Genomic DNA, 19,266 nt, shown 5'->3' with positions numbered 1-19,266 from the left:
TAGGAGAACCACAACATGAAATTCTTATTTTGGAGCAAGTGGAGCGGGATACGCCAGATAAGATCTTTCTTCAACTTAAAGAACTGTACGGGGACAAAACAGCTGTGGGTACCTTGCGTGCCATGTTTTATGACTGCAGACAAAGGCCAGAAGAGCCTATTAGAAAGTTCACTTTACATTTAAGGGAGATCTGTAATTTATTACTTTGGTTTGATTTTTCAGTTTTAACGATGGATAAGCTTGGTGTTAGTCCTTTCCATCAAGTTTGCTTTGTTAAAGCTGTTTTCTGCTTACAGTATGTGAATATCAAATAAAGTCTTATGAATCAAATTATGTCAGTCCTTCATCACATGTATCACTTGTTTTTTTGGAGTGTTTTTTTTTCTTTGTTTTTTAATTTTGTTATCCACATGAAAAATTCCAAAACTGCAGATTTTAGACACTTTAGACCTAAAATGTATATTCATTAGGGGAAAAAACATTCATTTGTGATAGTAAACGTAAAACAACCTGAAAGACTCCATGTGACAGTCAGAACATTGAGCTTAACAACTAAGGTCCAGTTATTTGTTTTAACAAACATTTCAGGCACATCCTCTAGTCTATTTGTAGGATTGTTGGCTGTCCACTCAAGAAGTTCAGAATACAAAAAGCAGAATAAGAGATTTTTGACTACCTGACTTCTGTCTGTATTAAGAGTGGCCTTTGCTGCCCCTGGGTGGGTCCGGGATGGGCGTGAGGTTCTGGGGGCGCTCCGTCTCTGGGCTGGGGCCCGGGCCGGGCCTCGGGGGCTTGGGTCCTGGTTGGTGTGTTGCCGGGGTTGTGGGCGGGTGGGTGCATGGGGGCCCAGCCCTGGAGCAGGGTGCCGCCGGTGCGTCGAGCCACCTGGGGGGCTCTTCAACTGGTGGGGGAGATTGTCACATCTTGCAGGAGCTTTCCTCTCTTCAGGAACTCTCTCTGCAGGAGGGGGAGATACAGGAGAGGTGGAGGAAGATCTCAGCCTGGGCGTTTATTGTCTTATGTAGTCTGGAAGATGAGTGGATGGTGGGGTGGGTGCAGTTTTCTCTGTGGTGGGGTTGGGTGGACTGTCCCGGGCTCTGTGGGGCCGGGAGGCGCTGCTGCACTGGGCCCCGGTCTGGATGGGCCTGGGCCCCCTTTCCCTGGCGGGTCGCGGAGTGTGGGAGTGCCTACTGGGGTCAGCGGGGGAGCTGGCCCCAGGGAGGGGTTACCTGCCCCTCCCTTCCTTCCCTCCCCATCTCCAGCTGCCTCCCTCTTCCCGCTCCACCACAACCACCCACACATGCAGGGCCTTGGAGTAGGGGTATGTCACCAGGGTGCAGAGGCGGCTACCCCCCCCCTCTGTCCCCTTCTGGCTGCCTCTGCCTCAATTTTATCCCACAACTTAGACATTCACATTACTCACACTCTCATTACACATACATATAGGATCTTGGGGGTGGGCACGATACACGGAGTCCAAATTACCATCAGGGTGTACACCTCACCCCTGGCGTCGTTGCCCACCTCTCAATTTTAAATACACGTAGACATTGAGGGCTATCAGGAGGGACTATGCGCTTACCTGCTGCTCTCTGGCAGGTAGCTCCATGCCCTCCTGGGTTTTAAATGCACCTTAGAACACACATGCATCAACACTACAATGAGCGGGTGGAGGGAGGTTTGGAGTCTTCTCCCACCCCCATTCTCTGCGGCCTGCTGGAGTGGGAGGGCTAGGAGGAGTTGGCCGTCCGACTGCGGTCTGGAGTGTGGGGCCTCCCTGCTGCTACGGAGTCGGGGCAGTCTGCCTCTCCCCACCGCAGGGAAAAGGGTAACACCACCTGGATCTGGGTGCAGTTCCCCCCTCCAGGGGCAAGGGTACCTAGACCCGGTTCGTAGAGTACGCTTGGGGAGTGTGATCGTGTGTACAGCGTCTCTTTATGTCTGTCTCCACGTTGGTTGAGTGTGGAGTAAGTGCATATGAGAGCATGAGGGGGGGAATGGATGTTTGTGTCTGTGTGTGCCTGTATGTCTGTGTCTATATGTCAGGTTGGGTATCAGACGCCACCTCTCTGGGGACATCTCAGGCCCTCCAAGGTTTGGAGGCCTATCTCCCCCCACCACCACTTCCCCTGCCAGTGGCGGACTCCCTCAGACATCGGTGCGTTGGTGGTTCTTTGTGTCTGGGGATGGGCGTCCAGGTACACGCCGGCTCACTCCTTGGCGGCCGCTTATCGGGGCCTGGGGCCTGGGGCTCGCTTGGGCCACTTCGGAGGTGGGGTGCCCCCGGCCTCTCGGCCTGGGGCTCGGTCACTCAGGCACAGCTGGCTGCCGGCGGAGCTCACGGGCGCGTCACTGCAACTCCCCCTGGCTTCTGCTCCGCGGCTGCTGGGTGAACCCTCATCTGGGACTCTCCTCAGCTCTTACTGGGACAGTGGCGCAGCTGCCCCTCTGTTGGTCTTCCATAGTCTCTTGTGTTCTGGGGGCCTCTGGATGTCTGGAGTTTTGATCTCCTCCATACCTGCTTCATGCCCTGGAGGACGGGGCTGTGGCTCCCCACACTCCCTAGCAGATCGTTACATGGAGAAACCTTTGGAATACAAGCATGCTGATCCACACAGGTGTACACACGGGTATTCACAGACGCGGACTACAGCTTTCTTGGCTGCTGCCTCAAAGCACATTGTGCGCTGTCTATCTTGCGTGCTGCACAATATCGTTTATTATTTAGTATCTACTGATATCTACTGCTAGCTAGTTTATTGTGATTGTGCCGTTTTTTTTATTATGTTGCTCTTTGCTGTTTGCTTTCTCTTCTGTTTTTTTTCTCCATACAGGTGACCCAGGTGCTTTGTTTGTTTTTTTGTTTTTTGTTTTTTTTTTTCTTTCTTCCCCCCCTTCTCACCCTCTCTTCTCCCCTTTGGTTTTCTTTCTCTCCCTCTCTTTCTTTCATTCTTTCTCCCTGTCCTATCCCCCAGTCATGTCTGTCCCGTTTGTAGCAACCGAAAATAAAATAAATTCATAATTATAATAAAGGTCAATCAAATGGACCAATATGGCAAGGCCATGATGATCCACTTGGTAAAATAAATCCGCTTGGCATCTCTCTTGGCCTTAAGACAACAATTCTGATGGCTAAAGATCCAAACGGGACACAAAAAAAAAAAAAAAAAGAGTGGCCTTTGGTGTCATATTTTAGCTGCTGCATTGGTTAATTGATTTAATAGACTTTAATATTTGAGACTGCTATTAAGCAGGTCAAAAATGAAGTTTCATGCTCATCTGAGGCTACATATATACAAACCCGATTTACTTCACACCAGATCATTTCTCATATGTAGGAAAAGGTAAGTTCATTGATGAAACTTAAAGGATCTTTGGCTCACGACTTCATCTGGATGGTACATCATAACCAGGTTAAGACATCTCTAAAAAATATATATTTTTGAGTGTTTTTAATTATTTATTTAAATTTTATTTTCCATTGTTCACTGTGGCCTGTTAAGCATTTTATCAAGATAGATTTCGTTAAATATTTACAAGAAATCAGGCATTATACAGTGTAAACTTCAGTCCAGTGTGATTTGGATGCTCAGCAGAAAATGTAGCCAGATATCAGCTGGGTTTAGATACAGTTCAGATAAGTTGGGAAATTCAAATTGTTACTGCAGCAGAGTACACAAGGCAGGAACAAATGAACACATGCAGCATACCTAACAGCAATAATGCTTTGCAAAAATAGAAGAAATATAGACTATGCAGGTACAATGAATAGATATGTACTTATATATGTAAATCACTCTATCTATCTATCTATCTATCTATCTACACATACACACACACACGTACACACACACACACACACACAAATACACACACATACATATACAGACATACATATATACACATATATGATGCAATTATACAGATTACTAGTAGAAGAAGAATGAAACATAGTGCAGTGTTTGGGTGTTAATAGTAGCAGGTATTTAGTATTGCACACTGATATATGTAAAGACCCCAGTGTGTTCATATGTGGTGTACATTCACTGCTGTTGTGCAGTGTACAGTCTGACAGCAGCAGCAGCCTGTCACTGAAGGGACTGCTCAGTGTTGTCAGGGTGACCTGTATGGGATGGATCGAAGATGGGGTATTTTAATCGAGTATATAGGGAAATGTGAACTCCTCTGACAATCTGAGTAATTGGATAACGCACTGTTATTGAAATTTCCAACTTCTGAGCCACAGAAAGAAATAACAGGCTTCATTAGGTTACCTTCCACTTGTTGACAGCAACTAAATAAAACCAACATATCCACATAATAACACCTTAAAGCAGGGGTGTCAATCTTAAATGAGCTGTGGGCCACTGCTGGTACTGTCATGTCATTGGAGGGCCACTTTAGTGTTCAAGTAGTACAAAAACAAACAAACAAGAAAACACCCACAAATCTTTCAGAAAATGTAGTGTTTTGTTTGTTTGTTTTAAGTTTCAAATATTGTATAACAAAACTGCAAATGTGAATGCAAAAAACTTCTCACTCTTAACTAACTGAAACCTTTTTATTGAACTAACAAATAAAAAGGAAAGATACTCTCTTTCTGGCCAGACACGTGGAAGCATTTCTACAATAGTTTTGTCCATATTTAACAAAATAAAAATGCAGACATAAGTGAACACATTAGTTTTTGACTGCTAATGAAAATTGTTTTCTTTACATATAACTCTCTCACTGAACTAATACAGCCAATCCCTCAACATGTTTTTACTCTCTGCTCATATTGCCCTCATTTTAAAACATTTTTGCTTTTTAAACAACTTATTTTCAATTTCCACAAAATCCCCCGTAACAAAAACTAACTTCAAGGGCCAAATTGCATTTCCTTTCTTCACGTCAACAGTAAGGGTGGCAAGTAGGGGTGACGTGGGCCGCAGGTGGCCCCTGAGCCGTGAGTTTGAGACCCCTGGTTTACCTACTGTCACTGCAGTGATATTAGCGTTTTTGTTTTGAAAGGTTACTAGGGGATGCTGGCAACAATCTTGGAAGAGAACAATACAATCTGTTATAAGGCTTTCACTGGAAAATATTTGGAATGTAATACCAACATGTAATTTGAAGATAACATGTAGTTAAAGAAGCTTGCAAAGAAAAGCATCTGGACTTCTTTAAGTTACTTGAAGACGTAACTTAAAGAAGTTGCAAGCTCCTTTGACTACGATGACCTGGATGACTGAGAACCTTCACAGACAAGATAACATATAGTATTTCAGTGACCAAATAGTATTTGGGTAAAAGTTACTGAATAGTGTTGGAATAAAGTGTGAAAATTGTGAAGGATTAAAATATCCAGGAGCTCAAATTACTTCACCAAAACATGTTTCAATCATATTTTATCAACACAAATTGCACAGGTTTATTGAATATGAATAACTTGTGTTAATTCACCTCAATAGTTTAAGTTCGTGCCAAAGCAAAACATCTGTGTGCAACCAGTGTCCACTATTGAATTATCTAAACCAACATGTTTTTTTTCAGTGCATAATCACATTTAGTGAAATAAACTATTAAACCAGAATTACATATTAGGATTTAGCCAAGTGTTAGGATGTAATGCAGAGTAGTATTTCTAGTAGGCTTTTTTTCATATGCCTGTTTTCATTTTATTTTCTAATTTTTAAAGAAGGCTTTAGAAAGGTCAAAATAAATCTTCTGTAAGGGAGTATCAGCTATTCTAGTAGAATTTATTTTACCAATGCAAGGGTGCATTAGTACCTTGTAATACAACATATGTATTTCATAAAGGGCGAACACAAATTTCCAAAGAGACTTCCTGGCAGCTGCCATTTTAAGTATAACCTCTGGTACGGGCACGTTCAGTTTGCAGCAGCTATACAACAGTGGCCTCTAGAGGTGTTTACACACTATGACCAAATCAGACAATGCAACACAACACGCAGGTCGCCCCAATGAATTGATTAGGCTGGTAGCAGTGACTTGTTAACTTATCATTTGTCAAGCATATCTCCCATGAATGATATGAAATAATTTAGAGACATAACATTGACATCACAAAGTAGAAGCTGCAATCAGTTTTTAGGAAAGTGAGTTTAATAAGAGTAAAATAATGCAGTAATTTCTTAGATTTTATAATCCCTTTATAAATCATATTGGCTACAGCCTATTTAGCAGTGCAACAAGAGCATTAGACAAACAAACAAATAAATAAACAGTCAGCAAAAACAAAAAAGTTAGTACCCAGGGATAAAAATGTTGAGTATGAAAGGGAAACCTAATGGACAGATGTGATGCCTGAACAGTGGTGGCTTTAAGTGATGTATCAACTTAAACATGCATCCACAGTCTATGTTACATAAGTACGATGATCAGTGGTGACGGCTGGCGCCACTTTGGAAGCAGAAACTGTTGGTTTGAAAGCCTTTAGTGTCTCCTTGTGGCGGGACTCTTATACTGTACTGTGAGATGTCGAGCAGTGACCCCCCCCTGTCACTCTGGCTCCTACCTCAAAGCACACTGTGCGCTGTCGATCTTACGTGCTGCACAATAATATTCAATATTTAGTATTTACTGTTATATTCACATAGATCATCGCGATGATGTTATTTATTATATTGCTCTCTTTTTTTTTTGCTCGTTTTCTCTTTTTTCTTTCCTGACAGGTGATCCAGGTGATTGATATATGTATTTTTTTGTCTGTTTGTTTTTCTTTTTTGTCCTTTATCACGTTCCTCTTCCCCGCTGTTTTTCTTTCCCTCTTTCTTTCTCCGTTTTCTTTCCCGCAGTCAAATCTGTCCCATGTTTAGCAAGTGAAAATAAAACAAAATAAACAACAAAAGCAAAGGTGAATCAAATAGATCATTAAGGCAAGGTTGGGATGGTCCATTTGGTAAAGTAAATCTGTTGGGCATCTTTCTTTGTCTTTCCACAATAATTCTGATGGCAAAAGAACCAAACGGGACAGGTAAAAAAAAAAAAAGAAAAGAAGATGTCGAGCAGTGTCAGTAGTATGCTAGAAAGTGATACATTAACATTTCTGGGGTCACCATGAAGAGCTTACTTCCTTTCTTGCTCAGTGTGTAAAATGTGGTACTTAATGGATTGAAAAGAAAAATGATGGCACCCTTGTAGTTCACACAGGTGGTGATGATTCAGGGTTTTAATTTGTAAGGTTTGAATTTTGAGCCATCATAAATTTTAAACCAGGAAAGTATAATATTTAACATATGATAAGTCAAAGCTAATATAGCTGCTCATATATAGCTACTTATAATTTGAAGAGCTGCCTACACCAATGAGTAGACTTCCCAGAATGGAAACAGCACTCTGTGTGTGGTTTGAGAAAACAGTCAAGTTGTTAAGAACTCTGACTGAGAAGAATCCGCCTGTGTACAGCAGCAGGCTGCCTTCCTAGAATTTGGATATCCCCCGTGCGCTCGTCTCTGCATTATGTGCATTACCTCTCTTGGAAAATTAAAACCACAGCAGCTTTTTATAGCTTTTTTCATTCACTATCAGCTTACACCAAAAGTCTACGCTGAAGAAGATTATTCAAAACATGCAACGCAGTCACCAATCCCAGCAAATCCACCCCTAAGTCAGACTGTACAATACAGAAAATAAAAGAGCTACAGCTCAGACTCTACAGGCTTCAGTTAGCATGTTAAATGTGAAAGCTCAGTTAGAAAAAGACTGAACAAAAACGGCCTGAGTTTAGCAATTAACCAAAGTGACAAACATTGCTCTAAATAATACTCCCCTAATCCAAGTAGTCACCCAAACCTGGACGTGGATTTAGAGGCCCGAGGGCCATCTCACACATTTATTCAGAAAAAAACAAGTTTCAATTAAAATTAAAAAAATCAAAATCTTGTGGACGTATGCCTTTTACATGTTGGTAAAATGTTTAGGATGAGATGGAGATATAACACTCATGCACCCTGAAAATTATGACGGTCTAAACATGTATCAAAGGGACTCACTGAACATCAGTGGATTTCTATGGGGCAAACGTACTTAAACTAGCCACTGTGACCATTGAGGCAGAGCAGAATGAATGATACTGATGGGAACTATGAGAGTTTGTAGTTAAATTCCTGCTCTTACACACTGTAAAATCGAATTAGTTAGAACTCAAAAAAATTGAGTAAAGCTTAGCTAAAAATGACTAAATTAGGACAACTTATTTATTTTGAGTACTCTGTACAAGCTCATTTGTTCCCAGAACTCAAGAAAATTGGATCAAGTTTACGTAAGTTGACCAAGTTAGGGCAACTTACTCATTTTGAGTACACTGTACAGCCTTGTTAGTTCCCAGAACTCAAAAAAATTAAGGAAACTCATTGCCTCAAAAAAACTAAGTAAAGCTTACTTAAGATGACTGTTAGGACAACTTATACAGTGCAAGTCTGCAGTATTAAGAATAACTTGATATTTCTGACTGTACAGTGCTAATTGTTTACTTACTGACAAACATTTCAAGTTCAACTAAATGAAAAAACAATTTGTGGTAACCTGAATATGATTAAAAATAATTAACAACACTTTTTGTCATGATGTTAAAATCAGACCAACTTTTATTTTCAAACACAACAAAGTATAACAGCCAACATACTGGACACTGTTCTGCTGAACAACAAACAATTATATTGCCATCACTGTTATAATCTTACAATGAAACAAGGTCGCAGATGTAGTTATTCTAAAAATAAGATTAGGCCTACCACAACTTTGTTTTGTACTTACATTACTTATATAATCAAAATAAAATATTTGTTGTTCTGTCACAAGTGCAGTCTCTAATTTAAACAACACATTTGTTTTGCATTCCAACACATGAGCTGGAATGTTGTAATGTTTTAAGGATGGCTTGTTTCCAGTCCAGGCATTACTGCCTGAATGACTATCATGGATCGAGGTGATCCAAATGTAGGTGCAGAAGAAAGTCTTTAACTTCCCTTAAGTACAGTGGCAGTGGATGTGGGTTGGAGATGCAATGAGCTTGAACCTGCAGGCGACCATCTTCACTGACCACACCATCTGTGACGGAGGACTCATCTCTCCTGGTGTCCTACAAGCAAACAATCATATTTTTTGGAACATGAACTGCTGAATTGCTTTCTTAAAACATTTTTTTCTGCATTTGGTATAAAACAGACTCCAATTTGGACAATCTCAGGCTCCCTCCCCACTGGAGAGGTGACATTCAATGTCCCAATTGTCAGTCTGGATAGCCCTGACCCCCACCCGACACACAATAATGTCATGAAAGCATCATTTTAAAAAGGGCTATGCAAACATGGCCAATAACTTTCATTCTAATGATGTGCAAAATGATTTGGGCACAAAACAAATTTTGCTGTTAGAAAACTTGCAGACTTCACTATATTCAGTGTAGACCCTCTAAACTAAGTTTGGGGGATGTGATCTTTCAAGAAATGCAGACCAAACTGTTGTTGTTTGTTTACTTACACAGCATGTCTTGTAGAATTAACTGGAGTCACCAGCAACAGCCTAGTGCAGTCATATCTCAAGTCTAATAACAGAAGACAGGAAAAGATCAGTAAAGAAACAACTTCCCCAAACCAAAAAACAAATAAAACAATAAGTAAAACAGGCTGATCTAAAGTATGCTTAAAGTTCAGCCTGAATAATATAAATGTCACTGACAGTTGCTAATATATTGGAAAACCAAAATACTTACCACTGAGTTGATGTCTTTCTGTCCAACAGCAGGAGTGCTGGTCCCGAGCCTCAAAGACAGTATGAAGCAAGCAGAGGGAGAAAAAACAGAACATTTTTCAGAAACCGATTTGATCCTTAATGGCTGTGCAATCATTGTAACATAGAGTTTGCTTATGTTGTTAAATAAAGGCTAGATTTGACATTAATAGATGCCACAGATGTTCAAGGTGCCACAAAGCATGAAAAAATGGACATCTCGGAAAACGTCGGGGCATTTTTGCAAATATGTGATGTCTTGATAAATCGAGCAGATATTTGAACTTTCGACAGCTACATTCTCGCCTGAAAATATCTTAAAAGTTGATTTTGTGACCCAGAAAAAGCAATAAGCCGCGCTCCTCCGCCATTGGCGCGCTTACAAGTACGCACAGGCTCCGACAACCATGGCCGACATATGCGATCCTCCTTTCCCCCAGATTACCCTTTCTGGGTCACAAAATAACCTTTTAAGATATTTTCAGCGGAGAATGTAGCTGTGTAATGCTCAAATATCTACTTGATTTATCAAAATATCACATATTTGCAAAAGTGCTTCCACGTTTTCAGAGAGCTCTGTTATCCACCAGCGCGATAGCTGACCGGGAGGTCAAGGCTTGATAAGAGTCCGCGAGCACAGCTAACTCTTGGCTTATTGTTTTCACCCCCCCGAAGAATTTTGTCTGGGCTCTTATCTCACTTTTTTATTTCAAACAATCAACAGAAAATTTCACAGACATATTTTTATATAAGGTTTTTAAGGCCGTGGTGTTAATTGTTAAGTAACATGAGCCCAGCCGCAGCAGCAACGCTAGGCTAACACTAACTAGCTAGCACGATTATAAACCTGGTGCTAAACTAAGAGAAGCCACAAAATTTGTTTGAATAAGAGTAAACATTTACTCACCAAGTCAGTGTATCAGGTAAAGATCCACAGCAATGACAACAATAATCCCTTGAGCTGACGCTTTTCTAGGTTTGCTCAACATATTACATAAAAAATGCTGGCACCATGAACATGCGGACTGATCCGTGCTAGGGAGGAGGACGGTAGTGACGTGGCATTTTCAAAACACATCTTTCATCCTTCCGCACTGAGAAGAAAAACTTCCATCTTACTTAGTTTTTCTAAGTTAAGACAACTCAAATAAATTGAGTTTATCAGCATTTCTGTACAGGACAGAACCACCTGCTTTAATCTACCATGATGCTCTGTGTTATGTTGTCATGGCAATATGAAGTCAAATAAATACAAATATATAAAATGCACATTTGAAGGAGGACAAGAAGACAGGCAACTGGAAGAGCTTTTGAAGCAGGAAAACTTTTCTGGATTACTCTTAATTTAACTGGAAATTTTGCGAATACAAGTCAAGGAGGAAACAAGGAGGCAGGTTGGATTATATTTGAGGACAGGACGCATGAAGGAGAAGCATGAGGAGAGAGGAAACAGCAGAGCGATGGTGCAGAGCTAATCGTGGGTCAAGTCGAAGAAGCAAGCATCAAAACTGTGAGTAAACATAACACATAAAGACTTAAAAATTACTGTGCTGATTAAGGAAACATTAAATTTGGTTAGTTTGGGGTCTGCAGCTTCAGGTTTGTGGGTTCAGTTGGTCTCAAAATTGAGGAAAGACAAAAAATTTTCTTTTGAAAGGTTGTTGGAGGATTTTTACTGTAAGAAATATCTGGGTGTGCAACTGCTTTTATTTAAAAAAAAGTTGCATTTTATTTAGTCACATTGGAAAGGGAAAATTGGAGGATCGGGACAATAATGTGGCCAGATTTACTGTTTCCTTAATCAGAACAATAATTTTGATCTGAACTAGAAATTTTGAAATGGGTTATTTTCTTTCTTCTCTACTGATCACTGTGTTAAAGGTTGAGTTACTTGTCAGTCTACATTTATGTTAAAGGTAATTTTAAAAAATGCAGTTTATTCGTAATTTTGTAGAAAAAGGCTCCGCACCTATGAAAAAAAGAAAATGGGTATCCACACCCCCAAAATTGCTGTAGATCAGAGTAGCTAAGCCCTGGTTAACTGCAATTATATAACAGAAGATGAAAAATATTGGAATGATTGAAAGAAACAAAGATTTCTTTAGGGTTTGAAGATTTGACTTTCTTATTGAAAGAGACGAAAACTAATCCATGTGTGACACTGAGAAAAAAACTGAAAGCTTAAAAGATCTGGAGGTCTGACTACTGTTATTCAAATGTGCAAACTTGTTTTACTGACATTAGAAAGAAAAATGGGATGTTTAAAAAGGTAATATATAAAGATGATTTTTATATTACTTGAAAAAATTATGTTTGTTAGCGCTTCTGTACTTAGAAAAATGCTGGGTCACTAGTAAGCTGAGATTTAATGTGAAAAACTGAGGAAAGGTAATATAATCTACACACGCTGTTATTATTGAAATCCATACAACAGTTAATATTTAATCAATCGTCATTCATAATTGGTGATCTATGCAAGTTTTAAAGAATAATATTTATTTGCATTCCCAATTAATTTGCAAAATCTAAAAGCGAATCTTGGTTTTTTAAGAAAAAAAGACGTTTCTAACTGACTTCAAACTTTTTTGAGCTGTAGAGTAGATTGATGAGAACGCAATAAAGTGGACATGTTAGGGAGAGTTTGCCATGAACTCAATTTTGATGACAGAAACAGCTAAAAAAAATGAGCGTTTTGTTTTCACAGATGTGTGTTTAATGAATCATTTAAGTTAAATCACCCATGATGCATTAGGAAATGTCTACACACTTATACATGGGCCCATTTTTAGTAACGATCACTGCTGTGTGGACAGATCACATGGTTATAAACCAGGTGAAAATTGACTTCAAACTTTTGAGCTGTAGTGTAGATTGCAATGATAGTGTATAGTTATCTATTACAGAAGAATATATAGAAGTCTGAGGACAGGGAGACACTGTAAAAAAGTTATGAGCTGTCTTGCTGCAGAGAAAGTGGAGTCTGTCATCCTTGAAAAGCTCCCAAGATGGCAGGTGGCAGGTTGAATGATGCTCTGCCTCTGTGGTCAAGTACAGACATAGGCCTTAAGCAACCATGAGCCACTGATAAGCGTGACAGATTAGGAAACATGCATACAGTTCATTAGTTAGACTCCTATGAGCCACTAATAGGAGAAAATGAGCACGCAATAAAGTGGACTTGTTAGGGAGAGATTGCCATCAGAGTTAAAACACTCCAACTCAATTTTGATGACAGAAACAGCTAAAAAAAATGAGCGTTTTGTTGACACTGATGACAAAATCCTGATCAGATACAGACAGACACATGCATACAACACACACTACTGCTCAAAAGTTTGTGGTCAGTTTCAAACAGTTGTTTTTTAATTAATAATTTACATTTACTTTTAACATAATATTACATGAAAATTATCAGAAATGTTTTCACAGATGTGTGTTTAATGAATCATTTATGTTAAATCACCCATGATGCATTAGGAAATGTCTACACACTTATACATGGGCCCATTTTTAGTAACCATCACTGCTGTGTGGACCGATCACATGGTTATAAACAGGTGAAAATTGACTTCAAACTTTTGAGCTGTAGTGTAGATTGCAATGATAGTGTATAGTTATCTATTACAGAAGAATATATAGAAGTATGAGGACAGGGAGACACTGTAAAAAAGTTATGAGCTGTCTTGCTGCAGAGAAAGTGGAGTCTGTCATCCTTGAAAAGCTCCCAAGATAGGCAGCTGGCAGGTTGAATGATGCTCTGCCTCTGTGGTCAAGTACAGACATAGGCCTTAAGCAACCATGAGCCACTGATAAGTGTGAGAAATTAGTGCACTTAATGCAGCGGTCCCCAACCCCCGGGCCTCGGACCGGTACCGGTCCGTGAGTCGTTTGGTACCGGGCCGCGAGAGATGAGGCTCAGGTGTGAAATGTATGGTTTTCAGGGTTTTTATCGGTTTTCAGCGTTATTTTGTTATCGTTTTTATCGTTAACTCGGTGTCCCTGGGTCTTTTCAAGTGTGTTATGAATAAATCTTCTTTTTTTCGGTACCGGTACTAGTTTTATTTTGTTGTATTTATCCGCGACACCTTAAAGGCCGGTCTGTGAAAATATTGTCGGGCATAAACCGGTCCGTGGCGCAAAAAAGGTTGAGGACTACTGACTTAATGCATGTTTCCTAATTATATACGTATGAGCCACTAATAGGAGAAAATGAGCACGCAATAAAGTGGACTTGTTAGGGAGAGATTGCCATCAGAGTTAAAACACTCCAACTCAATTTTGATGACAGAAACAGCTAAAAAATGAGCGTTTTGTTGACACTGATGACAAAATCCTGGTCAGATACAGACAGACACATGCATACAACACACACTACTGCTCAAAAGTTTGTGGTCAGTTTCAAACAGTTGTCTTTTAATTAATAATTTACATTTACTTTTAACATAATATTACATGAAAATTATCAGAAATGTTTTCACAGATGTGTGTTTAATGAATCATTTATGTTAAATCACCCATGATGCATTAGGAAATGTCTACACACTTATACATGGGCCCATTTTTAGTAACCATCACTGCTGTGTGGACAGATCACATGGTTATAAACAGGTGAAAATTGACATCAAACTTTTGAGCTGTAGTGTAGATTGCAATGATAGCGTATAGTTATCTATTACAGAAGAATATATAGAAGTATGAGGACAGGGAGACACTGTAAAAAAGTTATGAGCTGTCTTGCTGCAGAGAAAGTGGAGTCTGTCATCCTTGAAAAGCTCCCAAGATAGGCAGCTGGCAGGTTGAATGATGCTCTGCCTCTGTGGTCAAGTACAGACATAGGCCTTAAGCAACCATGAGCCACTGATAAGTGTGAGAAATTAGTGCACTTAATGCAGCGGTCCCCAATCCGCGGGCCTCGGACCGGTACCGGTCCGTGAGTCGTTTGGTACCGGACCACGAGAGTTGAGGCTCAGGTGTGAAATGTATGGTTTTCAGGGTTTTTATCGGTATTCAGCGTTATTTTGTTATCGTTTTTATCGTTAACTCGGTGTCCCTGGGTCTTTTCAAGTGTGTTATGAATAAATCTTCTTTTTTTCGGTACCGGTACTAGTTTTATTTTGTTGTATTTATCCGCGACACCTTAAAGGCCGGTCTGTGAAAATATTGTCGGGCATAAACCGGTCCGTGGCGCAAAAAAGGTTGAGGACCGCTGACTTAATGCATGTTTCCTAATTATATACGTATGAGCCACTAATAGGAGAAAATGAGCACGCAACAAAGTGGACTTGTTAGGGAGAGATTGCCATCAGAGTTAAAACACTCCAACTCAATTTTGATGACAGAAACAGCTAAAAAAATGAGCGTTTTGTTGACACTGATGACAAAATCCTGATCAGATACAGACAGACACATGCATACAACACACACTACTGCTCAAAGGTTTGTGGTCAGTTTCAAACAGTTGTCTTTTAATTAATAATTTACATTTACTTTTAACATAATATTACATGAAAATTATCAGAAATGTTTTCACAGATGTGTGTTTAATGAATCATTTATGTTAAATCACCCATGATGCATTAGGAAATGTCTACACACTTATACATGGGCCCATTTTTAGTAACCATCACTGCTGTGTGGACAGATCACATGGTTATAAACAGGTGAAAATTGACTTCAAACTTTTGAGCTGTAGTGTAGATTGACTGCAATGATAGCATATAGTTATCTATTACAGAAGAATATATAGAAGTATGAGGACAGGGAGACACTGTAAAAAAGTTATGAGCTGTCTTGCTGCAGAGAAAGTGGAGTCTGTCATCCTTGAAAAGCTCCCAAGATAGGCAGCTGGCAGGTTGAATGATGCTCTGCCTCTGTGGTCAAGTACAGACATAGGCCTTAAGCAACCATGAGCCACTGATAAGTGTGAGAAATTAGTGCACTTAATGCAGCGGTCCCCAACCCCCGGGCCTCGGACCGATACCGGTCCGTGAGAGTTGAGGCTCAGGTGTGAAATGTATGGTTTTCAGGGTTTTTATCGGTATTCAGAGTTATTTTGTTATCGTTTTTATCGTTAACTCGGTGTCCCTGGGTCTTTTCAAGTGTGTTATAAATAAATCTTCTTTTTTTCGGTACCGGTACTAGTTTTATTTTGTTGTATTTATCCGCGACACCTTAAAGGCCGGTCTGTGAAAATATTGTCGGGCATAAACCGGTCCGTGGCGCAAAAAAGGTTGAGGACCGCTGACTTAATGCATGTTTCCTAATTATATACGTATGAGCCACTAATAGGAGAAAATGAGCACGCAATAAAGTGGACTTGTTAGGGAGAGATTGCCATCAGAGTTAAAACACTCCAACTCAATTTTGATGACAGAAACAGCTAAAAAATGAGCGTTTTGTTGACACTGATGACAAAATCCTGATCAGATACAGACAGACACATGCATACAACACACACTACTGCTCAAAAGTTTGTGGTCAGTTTCAAACAGTTGTCTTTTAATTAATAATTTACATTTACTTTTAACATAATATTACATGAAAATTATCAGAAATGTTTTCACAGATGTGTGTTTAATGAATCATTTATGTTAAATCACCCATGATACATTAGGAAATGTCTACACACTTATACATGGGCCCATTTTTAGTAACCATCACTGCTGTGTGGACAGATCACATGGTTATAAACAGGTGAAAATTGACATCAAACTTTTGAGCTGTAGTGTAGATTGCAATGATAGTGTATAGTTATCTATTACAGAAGAATATATAGAAGTCTGAGGACAGGGAGACACTGTAAAAAAGTTATGAGCTGTCTTGCTGCAGAGAAAGTGGAGTCTGTCATCCTTGAAAAGCTCCCAAGATAGGCAGCTGGCAGGTTGGATGATGCTCTGCCTCTGTGGTCAAGTACAGACATAGGCCTTAAGCAACCATGAGCCACTGATAAGTGTGAGAAATTAGTGCACTTAATGCAGCGGTCCCCAACCCCCGGGCCTCGGACCGGTACCGGTCCGTGAGTCGTTTGGTACCGGGCCGCGAGAGTTGAGGCTCAGGTGTGAAATGTATGGTTTTCAGGGTTTTTATCGGTTTTCAGCGTTATTTTGTTATCGTTTTTATCGTTAACTCGGTGTCCCTGGGTCTTTTCAAGTGTGTTATGAATAAATCTTCTTTTTTTCGGTACCGGTACTAGTTTTATTTTGTTGTATTTATCCGCGACACCTTAAAGGCCGGTATGTGAAAATATTGTCGGGCATAAACCGGTCCGTGGCGCAAAAAAGGTTGAGGACCGCTGACTTAATGCATGTTTCCTAATTATATACGTATGAGCCACTAATAGGAGAAAATGAGCACGCAATAAAGTGGACTTGTTAGGGAGAGATTGCCATCAGAGTTAAAACACTCCAACTCAATTTTGATGACAGAAACAGCTAAAAAAAATGAGCGTTTTGTTGACACTGATGACAAAATCCTGGTCAGATACAGACAGACACATGCATACAACACACACTACTGCTCAAAAGTTTGTGGTCAGTTTCAAACAGTTGTCTTTTAATTAATAATTTACATTTACTTTTAACATAATATTACATGAAAATGATCAGAAATGTTTTCACAGATGTTTGTTTAATTAATCATTGAAGTTAAATCACCCATGATGCATTAGGAAATGTCTACACACTTATACATGGGCCCATTTTTAGTAACCATCACTGCTGTGTGGACCGATCACATGGTTATAAACAGGTGAAAATTGACATCAAACTTTTGAGCTGTAGTGTAGATTGCAATGATAGTGTATAGTTATCTATTACAGAAGAATATATAGAAGTCTGAGGACAGGGAGACACTGTAAAAAAGTTATGAGCTGTCTTGCTGCAGAGAAAGTGGAGTCTGTCATCCTTGAAAAGCTCCCAAGATAGGCAGCTGGCAGGTTGAATGATGCTCTGCCTCTGTGGTCAAGTACAGACATAGGCCTTAAGCAACCATGAGCCACTGATAAGTGTGAGAAATTAGTGCACTTAATGCAGCGGTCCCCAACCCCCGGGCCTCGGACCGGTACCGGTCCGTGAGTCGTTTGGTACCGGGCCGCGAGAGTTGAGGCTCAGGTGTGAAATGTATGGTTTTCAGGGTTTTTATCGGTTTTCAGCGTTATTTTGTTATCGTTTTTATCGTTAACTCGGTGTCCCTGGGTCTTTTCAAGTGTGTTATGAATAAATCTTCTTTTTTTCGGTACCGGTACTAGTTTTATTTTGTTGTATTTATCCGCGACACCTTAAAGGCCGGTCTGTGAAAATATTGTCGGGCATAAACCGGTCCGTGGCGCAAAAAAGGTTGAGGACCGCTGACTTAATGCATGTTTCCTAATTATATACGTATGAGCAACTAATAGGAGAAAATGAGCACGCAATAAAGTGGACTTGTTAGGGAGAGATTGCCATCAGAGTTAAAACACTCCAACTCAATTTTGATGACAGAAACAGCTAAAAAAATGAGCGTTTTGTTGACACTGATGACAAAATCCTGATCAGATACAGACAGACACATGCATACAACACACACTACTGCTCAAAAGTTTGTGGTCAGTTTCAAACAGTTGTCTTTTAATTAATAATTTACATTTACTTTTAACATAATATTACATGAAAATGATCAGAAATGTTTTCACAGATGTGTGTTTAATGAATCATTTATGTTAAATCACCCATGATGCATTAGGAAATGTCTACACACTTATACATGGGCCCATTTTTAGTAACCATCACTGCTGTGTGGACAGATCACATGGTTATAAACCAGGTGAAAATTGACATCAAACTTTTGAGCTGTAGTGTAGATTGCAATGATAGTGTATAGTTATCTATTACAGAAGAATATATAGAAGTCTGAGGACAGGGAGACACTGTAAAAAAGTTATGAGCTGTCTTGCTGCAGAGAAAGTGGAGTCTGTCATCCTTGAAAAGCTCCCAAGATAGGCAGCTGGCAGGTTGGATGATGCTCTGCCTCTGTGGTCAAGTACAGACATAGGCCTTAAGCAACCATGAGCCACTGATAAGTGTGAGAAATTAGTGCACTTAATGCAGCGGTCCCCAACCCCCGGGCCTCGGACCGGTACCGGTCCGTGAGTCGTTTGGTACCGGGCCGCGAGAGTTGAGGCTCAGGTGTGAAATGTATGGTTTTCAGGGTTTTTATCGGTTTTCAGCGTTATTTTGTTATCGTTTTTATCGTTAACTCGGTGTCCCTGGGTCTTTTCAAGTGTGTTATGAATAAATCTTCTTTTTTTCGGTACCGGTACTAGTTTTATTTTGTTGTATTTATCCGCGACACCTTAAAGGCCGGTATGTGAAAATATTGTCGGGCATAAACCGGTCCGTGGCGCAAAAAAGGTTGAGGACCGCTGACTTAATGCATGTTTCCTAATTATATACGTATGAGCCACTAATAGGAGAAAATGAGCACGCAATAAAGTGGACTTGTTAGGGAGAGATTGCCATCAGAGTTAAAACACTCCAACTCAATTTTGATGACAGA

The 19,266-nt window shown here is 40.1% G+C and overlaps 1 long non-coding RNA gene across 2 annotated transcripts; it reads right to left on the bottom strand.

The window, feature by feature from the left end:
• Nucleotides 1–8,568: 8,568 nt before the first annotated feature.
• LOC309711991 lies at nucleotides 8,569–10,772 on the bottom strand. Of its 2 annotated transcripts, XR_014278149.1 has the most exons (4): nucleotides 10,643–10,772; nucleotides 9,719–9,767; nucleotides 9,487–9,550; nucleotides 8,569–9,085 (listed from the first exon to the last, which is right to left on the bottom strand). It is a non-coding gene; the product is annotated as an uncharacterized lncRNA (long non-coding RNA). The 2 variants fall into 2 exon arrangements; XR_014278150.1 differs by lacking the exon at nucleotides 10,643–10,772 and having other exon boundaries at nucleotides 9,719–10,435.
• Between the last annotated feature and the right edge of the window lie 8,494 nt (nucleotides 10,773–19,266).

The sequence above is a fragment of the Aulonocara stuartgranti genome, assembly GCF_965226115.1.
Source record: "Aulonocara stuartgranti genome assembly, chromosome: 7".
In the NCBI taxonomy this organism is placed as follows: domain Eukaryota; kingdom Metazoa; phylum Chordata; class Actinopteri; order Cichliformes; family Cichlidae; genus Aulonocara; species Aulonocara stuartgranti.
The sequence above is the reverse complement of the archived record's forward strand: the minus strand, read 5'-3'. Positions and strand labels throughout refer to the sequence as shown.